General features: G+C 35.6%; 1 protein-coding gene across 5 annotated transcripts in view; it reads right to left on the bottom strand.

Annotated features, from left to right (window-relative positions):
• The window catches only part of TSGA10 (testis specific 10), a 151,245-nt gene that overhangs the window by 28,766 nt on the left and 114,943 nt on the right, over positions 1 to 7,536 (bottom strand). The gene's annotated exons all lie outside the window — the stretch shown is intronic.

The following is a 7,536-nucleotide window of genomic DNA, read 5'->3' as shown; positions in this document are numbered from 1 at the left end:
CAATATATTACTTGTTCATAGGCTACAACACAGCCTGCTTAATACCTTTCCTTAAATTCCACCTCTATACTACAATATGCTTGAGGTCCATGCAAAAAAGTAGCTACCTTTTATGTAGGAAATGGATGATTAAGTCTTTGGTGTTGTAAAAGCAACTTCATTTAAACATAACCACCCCCACCACCAAAAAAAGAAGAGGGGGGAAAAAAAAGTAAAGAAAACAATAAGGGAAAAACCCAAGACACACTTCCTATGGGGAAAATAAAAAACAGCATGTAATTTCTGTCCTTGACGGAATGTATTAAATAAGCAAACACCCCAGCAAGGAAAACAAGAACAGACACTTCTCCAAAGAGGACATTTCCTAATTCTTAAATGGAATGTTTATCTAGATCATAATATCATAAAATGAGGACTGATAGCTCTCTAGCACTTACTAATAACTCTGAGGGAAAAAGACTCTGGGCAAGTATAAACTGAGAATACAGCCACATTGGGGTACCTGGGTGATTCATTCGGTTGAGTGTCCAACTCTTGATTTTGGCCCAGGGTCATGGGATTGAGCCCTGCATCAGGCTCCACACTGAGTGTGGTGCCTGCTTAAAATTCTCTCTCTCTTTTTCTCTCTCTCTGCCCCTCTCCTCCACTTGTGCTCTATCTCTCTCAGATTAAAAAAAAATACACATTATGGGAAATAAGCATATTTTTTAAACTGTAATATGAAAATATTCTTTTTTAAATGCTTATTTTATATTTTTGAGAGAAAGAGAGTCAGAGCATGAGTGGGGCAGGGGCAGAGAGAGAGGGAGGTACAGAATCAGAAGTAGGTACCAGGCTCTGAGCTGTCAGCACAGAGTCTGACACAGGGCTCGAACTCATGAACCACAAGATCATGACCTGGACTAAAGTCGATGCTTAACTGACTGAGCCACCCAGGTGCCCCTAAAAACTGCAATATGAGATTCAAGTTATATAAATATTTTCAAAAGCTCAAGATAATACCCCTCCTTTTTATTGTTTCAGAGTCATGTTGTAAATAAATGCACTGCACAGAAGTTTTTGCTATTATGTGAAACTGACAGAAAAGACAGACAAAGAAATTTTTCTGCTTTTTTAAGTACAAAGCACAAAAAATTGCTCCTGGAATAAGTTGTTTGACTACAATTTTCCCTTTCTTCCTTCCTCAATCCCTCTATTTCTCACTCATTTTCCAGACAACCTGCTATCCATCCACTCACCCATTCATGAATCCATCCATTCCACTTTTTGAGTATATTCTGTAGTCTAGTCAATGTGCCTAGATGCATATACAATGATAAGCAAAACAGTCTTTGCTCTCACCACATTTTCAGACTATGGGCAAGCCATGCATCAATCAAATAATCACACAAATGACAATATAAATACCTATTAAGCAAATACGTCTGGAGAAGAAAGCTGTATGGCAAAGGAAATTGACCTAAACTAAGAGTCAGAGAAGTCAGGAAAGGGTTCCCTGATAAATGACACATGAGCTGATTTGAATGATGAATAGATATACAATGTGTGTTGGGGAAGGGAGCTTTTTGAACTGGAGGAATGCTAAGTGTAAGGGCCCCAAAGAGAATGTGTGGAGAGAGGGCAAATGACATGCTCCAACAACAGAGAAAGACTGGTATGGCTGGAGCTCAGAAACCACAGAGAAGATTGATAGGAGATGCGGTTGGAAGGTAGTCAAGAAAATAAAAAACATAACGAACTATCAAAAAACAGACAAGTACAGCTAAAGAGGGAACAATCTACTAAAAGCACGGAGCACAGCACAGAGAGATAAGCATATAAAAACTGTGATAAGAAAGATTAATAAAAATTTGGACTAGGAGATCCAATAAGCATTTTATAAAAGTTGAGGGTGACAGTAGAGCAAATATAAAGGCAGTAATGTTCAAACAAATAACATCTGAGAATTCTTTTAGAGCTATTAAAAGGCATGAGTACACTGACTGAAAAACTACAAAATCAAAGCTCCCTCAAACCATACATACACATAACAGTCAAACTAAAAAGAGAAAAAGATCTTAAAAGAAAACTGACAAAAGATAATTACAAAGAAAATCAATTATAATGAGCATAGACTTCTCAACAAATACATTTATAAAGTTATCAAAGGAAAATAACTGTCAACAGAATTCTATACTCAGCTAAACTAATACAGAAGAATGAGGGTAAAATAACTAAATTTTAGGAAAAGACTGAGAAAATTAACTCACAAGTCAAAGAAAGGAAGTAGTTTCAAGAAAGAAATTAAACTTCAAAAGAAGAAACAGAACACAAGAAGCAATGTTGAAAAATTCTGTAAACATATAAGTAGATATAAATAAGCACTAACTGAAAGAATAAGAACAAGAGTGGTGATTTATTTATTTATTTATTTATTTATTTATTTTTGTGTGAAAAGTAGTGATTTATTTTTAAGGATATAGAAAAACAATGTGGATCTAAAATAGTATACAGCCATATTATAAAAGATTGGTGTGTGTGTGTGTGTGTGTGTGTGTAAGGGGGACAGGGACAGAGTAAGAACAGACACTCACTAGTAAGCAGGATGTTGTGCTCAGTATTCAAATATTCCTAGGACCACATATTGTTTAGAAGAAAAGCTGGAAATACTAACAATAGATTTTGTTAAATATGCATATTACAAATTTAACTTCTAAAAGAATAGAGAATGTATAACTTCTGAACCAATAAATAGTAGTGGTAGAAAATGCCTAAAGAAAGAAAATACATAAGATAAAGGAAAGAATTAACATAAAAGAATCATGAGAAGTAGAAAATACAAAACATAAAATAAATTAAAATAGTAAACATAAATGTGCCAGTAATTCAAATACACATGGATTAAACTTATCAGTTAATAGAAAGATATTGTCAGATTGAGGTTTTTTAATTAGATTATCTGATGTTTATTAGAGATAAACAGATGAAAAGGACTAAGAAAAGATAATACTTCTGTTTCCAGCCTTCATAGAATGGCCAAGACTGAATATAAGCTCCCACTCTTAACAACTGGAAAACTAGGAAGGAAGGAGGGAAGGACGGAAGAAAAGATGGAGGGATTGCTTCCAGATAGAGGACAACAGGCAGCACAGTGCTGTGATCTCTGAGAGAAGGGAAACAAACAAGATGAGCCCTATGATCATTCCAGCTTTCTATCAGGAGACACTTCTCCAGTCTTCAGTTCAGGGAAAGACACTTCAATCAGAGCACAGTTGATATGCTGAAATGGGGAGACAAAAATAAGCATGTGAAGTATGTGGGGTATAATTCCAGAAATGAAGTATCTACACACACAAAAAGACATCCAGAAATTTGCCCAGGACTCTCTTTGAGTCTGCTACTGAATACTGAAGCATGAATATACAGAGGAAAACTCTAGAAGGCTGGGAAAGAACCACCAGCAAGTTATAAAGTAAACAAAACCACAGTAGATACACAGTTGGGAAAAAGTCTGTGTTTGAACCTGCTGAAATGAAGAGTCCTTAATGAACACCCTGGACTGGGCACTTAATAGAGAACAGAGAAGGGTCACACCACAGTGGTAGGGTTAAACTAGTCTTACAGAAACAGCTAATTTAAACTTGCCCCATCGAAGCTTAAAGATAATCTCAAAAGTATTGGTTGATCTGCAAGTAATTTAATAGCCTGCCAGAAAAAATATAATATTCTTGAGAGGAAGATGACAAAGTCTAACAGTCAACAAAGTAAAATTCACAATGTCCAGCACACAATTTTAAAAATACCAGATATGTAAAGATGCAGAAATGTAACCTACAGCAGGACAAAAATTAATCAATGTAAATAAATTAAAAAATGACAAAGGTCATAGTATTAGCAAGTGCTTTAAAACAGCTATTATCCATAATACAAGAGATAGCAACAGGATCTGAATTACCCCAATGCCACAAACAACTAAAAAAATGGACAAAATATAGGAAGAAAAATTTGTTAACACACAATGGATAGGTAGCAGAGAACTAGGATCTCTAAAGGAAAGAAAACAAACAAGGTCAATCCTATCATTGCCATAGCATCTTGCTTAGATGCAAATTCTGGACTATGAAGGAAATGGAACCAAAACACAGTCTAATTATCTCAATGAGTTTTAAAGGTAAATACCAGAATTTAGGGAAGCCAAGATGTCTAGAATTTTTGGAGCAGATCACCAGAGAAAAGAGAGCTATGCAGAGATGAGTTCCAGAAATCTGCACATACACAAGTGAAACTGTGAAGCCAAGAAAAGAACAACTCCCTAGGAAAGAACAATTATCAGGAAAGCTGTCAGCCAGGCAATTCCTGCATCTGATACAGGGCCAGGAAGCATTCAAAATCTCATCATTGAGAGTGGAGACACTTTGATGTCACTGACTATACAAGACATTCAACAGAAAACCAGGAACTCAATAGAGACCCCAAAAAGGTCATATCTTACTAGTGGGTAAAGGTTAGCCCTATTCTAGAGCTATTATCACTAAATTTGAAGACACAAAATATGGCAACTATACAAAGTGTACCAAAAAGAGAAGACTGAGGGAAAATATACAAAGTATTAATGATCTGTTGAACAATATCAAGTATCTAATGTACTTTCAATTGGAATTCCAAGAAAATATGATAGAAATAATAAGAAACAAAATATCTTAAGAAATAATGGTCAAATATTGTTTGAATTTGATGAAACTTGTAATGAAATGTTATAAACATAAGGAAAATAACATTAATCTCAACTGCGGAATGTTCTATTGCTGAAAGCCAGTAATAAAGAGCAAAAAATTTAAACAGCTGGGGTGGGGGTGGAAGAACATGTTTAAAGAAATAGATAAATTTGACCTCAGATTTCTCTCTATGAACTATGTAAGGCAGAATACAAGAGAAAGAAATGGAGAGTGAGGCAAACAAGAAACATACTTGCACCTATAGAGAACTGATAGTTACAAGAAAGGAACTCAGGGGGAATAGGTAATGCGGATTAAGGAGTTCACCTGTGATGAGCACCAGGTGTTGTACAGAATTGCTGAATCACTATACTGGACACCTTAAACTAATATTACACTGTATGTTAACTTACTGGAATTTAAGTTAAAACTTTAAGAAAAAAAAGAAACAACTTTGCCAAAAGGCTAAAAAAGATTCCTACCAACTTAGAATTCTCTTGTAAGCAAGTATGTTCCTCAGGAATCAAGGTAAAATAGACACTTTTATCACAAATAAGACCTGAGTTGATGCCAACAGAACTGCAAGAAATATTTAAAGGAAATTTTTCTAGCAAAAAGAAAATGCTAGTAGATGAAGACTTGGAACCACTCAAAGGAATGAAGAGCATACAAAATAGTAAATACATGAATGAATTAAAAAAGCCTTTCATTCACCTCACATTTTAATTTATTTAAAGTGAAATGATAAGTTTAAAGTGAAAATAATAATAATGCACTATGGGGTACACAATATATTAAGATGTAAAATGTAAGAATATTAGGATAAATGATAGGAGGCAAGATATAAAAGTGTACTAGAAGTAATATATTATTTGTAGGCAGACTATGACAATTAAGAGATGCATGGTGTATACTTTAGAGCAATAAATTTTAAAAAAGATGTATAGCTTATATGACAATAGAGATAGAAAAGAATATTTAAAACGCACTATAAAAGAAGTCAGGCAAGGTGGCACAGGCACAAAGCATCCTGGAACACTCCAGGCCCACACTTGCATTGGCTCCAGCAATTTGCCAAGGTGCCCCACCTGTGGAATGTCCCAACTTGCACCCTTGTCAACTTCAGCCATCATACCATAATGCCCTCAATACAGAGAGACACCCTGCTCCAACTTGTACCCATTTCAGCTTCAGCTGTCCAGCCAGAGTGCCCTCTGTGCAGAGAATCCCAAAACTGCCCCAAACCATGTTCACTTTAGCTCCACTCATCCCACCAGGGTAGCCCCAGTGTGAGTGTCCCAGATTCCCCAGCTCATCCAGTCACAACTTGAGCCAGCCAGTGAAATTCACCAGGCACACCTAGCCTACACAGGGAATAATCACACACAGGGACACTACTTCAAGTTTAGAAAAAGTAGGTGTTTTGCCCAATTCATAAAAACAAACATAGAAAGTCAAGGAAAATTAAGATAGAGGAATATGCTCCAAATAAAAGAAAAAAGCAAAACCTTAGGGAAAAAAAACTAAATTAAATGGAAATATGGAAATATGGGGAAAAATGGAAATAAACATGCTCATTACACTGGAAGGAAGACTGGGTGAATTCAGTAAGAACTTCAGCAAAGAGGTAGAAAATATAAAAAAAAGAAAAAATCAGAGTTGACAAATATAATTATCAAAATGAAAAAATACACTAGATGGAATCAACAATAGATTAGAGAACAGAGAAGAATGAATCAGCAATGTGGAAAATGGTAATAGAAAGTACCCAAGCTAAACAGCAAAGAGAAAAAGGAATTTTAAAAATGAGAATAGGTTAAAGGATCTCTTAGACAACATCCAATGAACAATATTCCCATAATAGGGGGTCCAGAGGGAGAAGAGAGAGAAAAAAGGCAGAGAGCTTATTGGGAGAAATAATATCTAAAAACTTACCTAACGTTAGGAAGGAAACAGACATCCAGGTTCAGGAAACACAGAAAGTTCCAAATGAGATGAACCCAAGGAGGTCCACATCATGACTTAGATTAAAGATGAAGAGAGAATTTTACTTTATTTTATTTTTTATTTGAGAGAATACATGCAGCAGGTGGGAGGGGGTGAGAGAGAGAGAGAGAGAGAGAAAGAGAGAGAGGATATCTTAAGTGTGCTCCACACTCAGCATGGAGCCCAACACAGAGCTCAGTCTCACAACCCTGGGATCATGACCTGAGCCAAAATGAAGAGTCAGACACTCAACCAACTGAGCCACCCAAGCACCCCAAAGAGAATTTTAAAAGCACCAAAGAGAAGAAACTAGTTACATACAAGGCACATCCCTTAAAGCTATCAGGTAATTTTCAGCAGAAACTCTGCAGGCCAGAAGAGAGTGGCATGATATATTCAGTCCTGAAAAGAAAAAACCTAAAACCCAGAGTACTCTACTCAGCAAGATTATCATTCAGAATTGAAGGAGAAAGAATTTCTGAGACAAATGAAAGTTTAAGTAGTTCTCACCACTAAACTAGCCTTACAAGAAATGTTAAAGGGACTTAAGTAGAAAAGTCAGTAATCGTAAGTATGAAAAGAAAAAAATTTCATGAGTAAAAGAAAATATACAGTAAAGGTAGTAGTCACTTACAAAGCTATTATGAAAGTTAAAGGCAAAAGTAGCAAAATCAATTATATCTAAAAAAGGTAGTCAATGAAATTCACAAAAAAAAAGTCATTACTACCCAAAGCAATCTACACATTCAATGCAATCCCCATCAAAATTGCACCAACATGCTTCTCAAAGCTAGAACAAACTATCCTCAAATTCATATGGAACCACAAAAGACCCTGAATAGCCAAAGTTATATTG

The sequence above is a fragment of the Suricata suricatta genome, chromosome 4 (genome assembly GCF_006229205.1).
Source record: "Suricata suricatta isolate VVHF042 chromosome 4, meerkat_22Aug2017_6uvM2_HiC, whole genome shotgun sequence".
NCBI lineage: Eukaryota > Metazoa > Chordata > Mammalia > Carnivora > Herpestidae > Suricata > Suricata suricatta.
The sequence above is the reverse complement of the archived record's forward strand: the minus strand, read 5'-3'. Positions and strand labels throughout refer to the sequence as shown.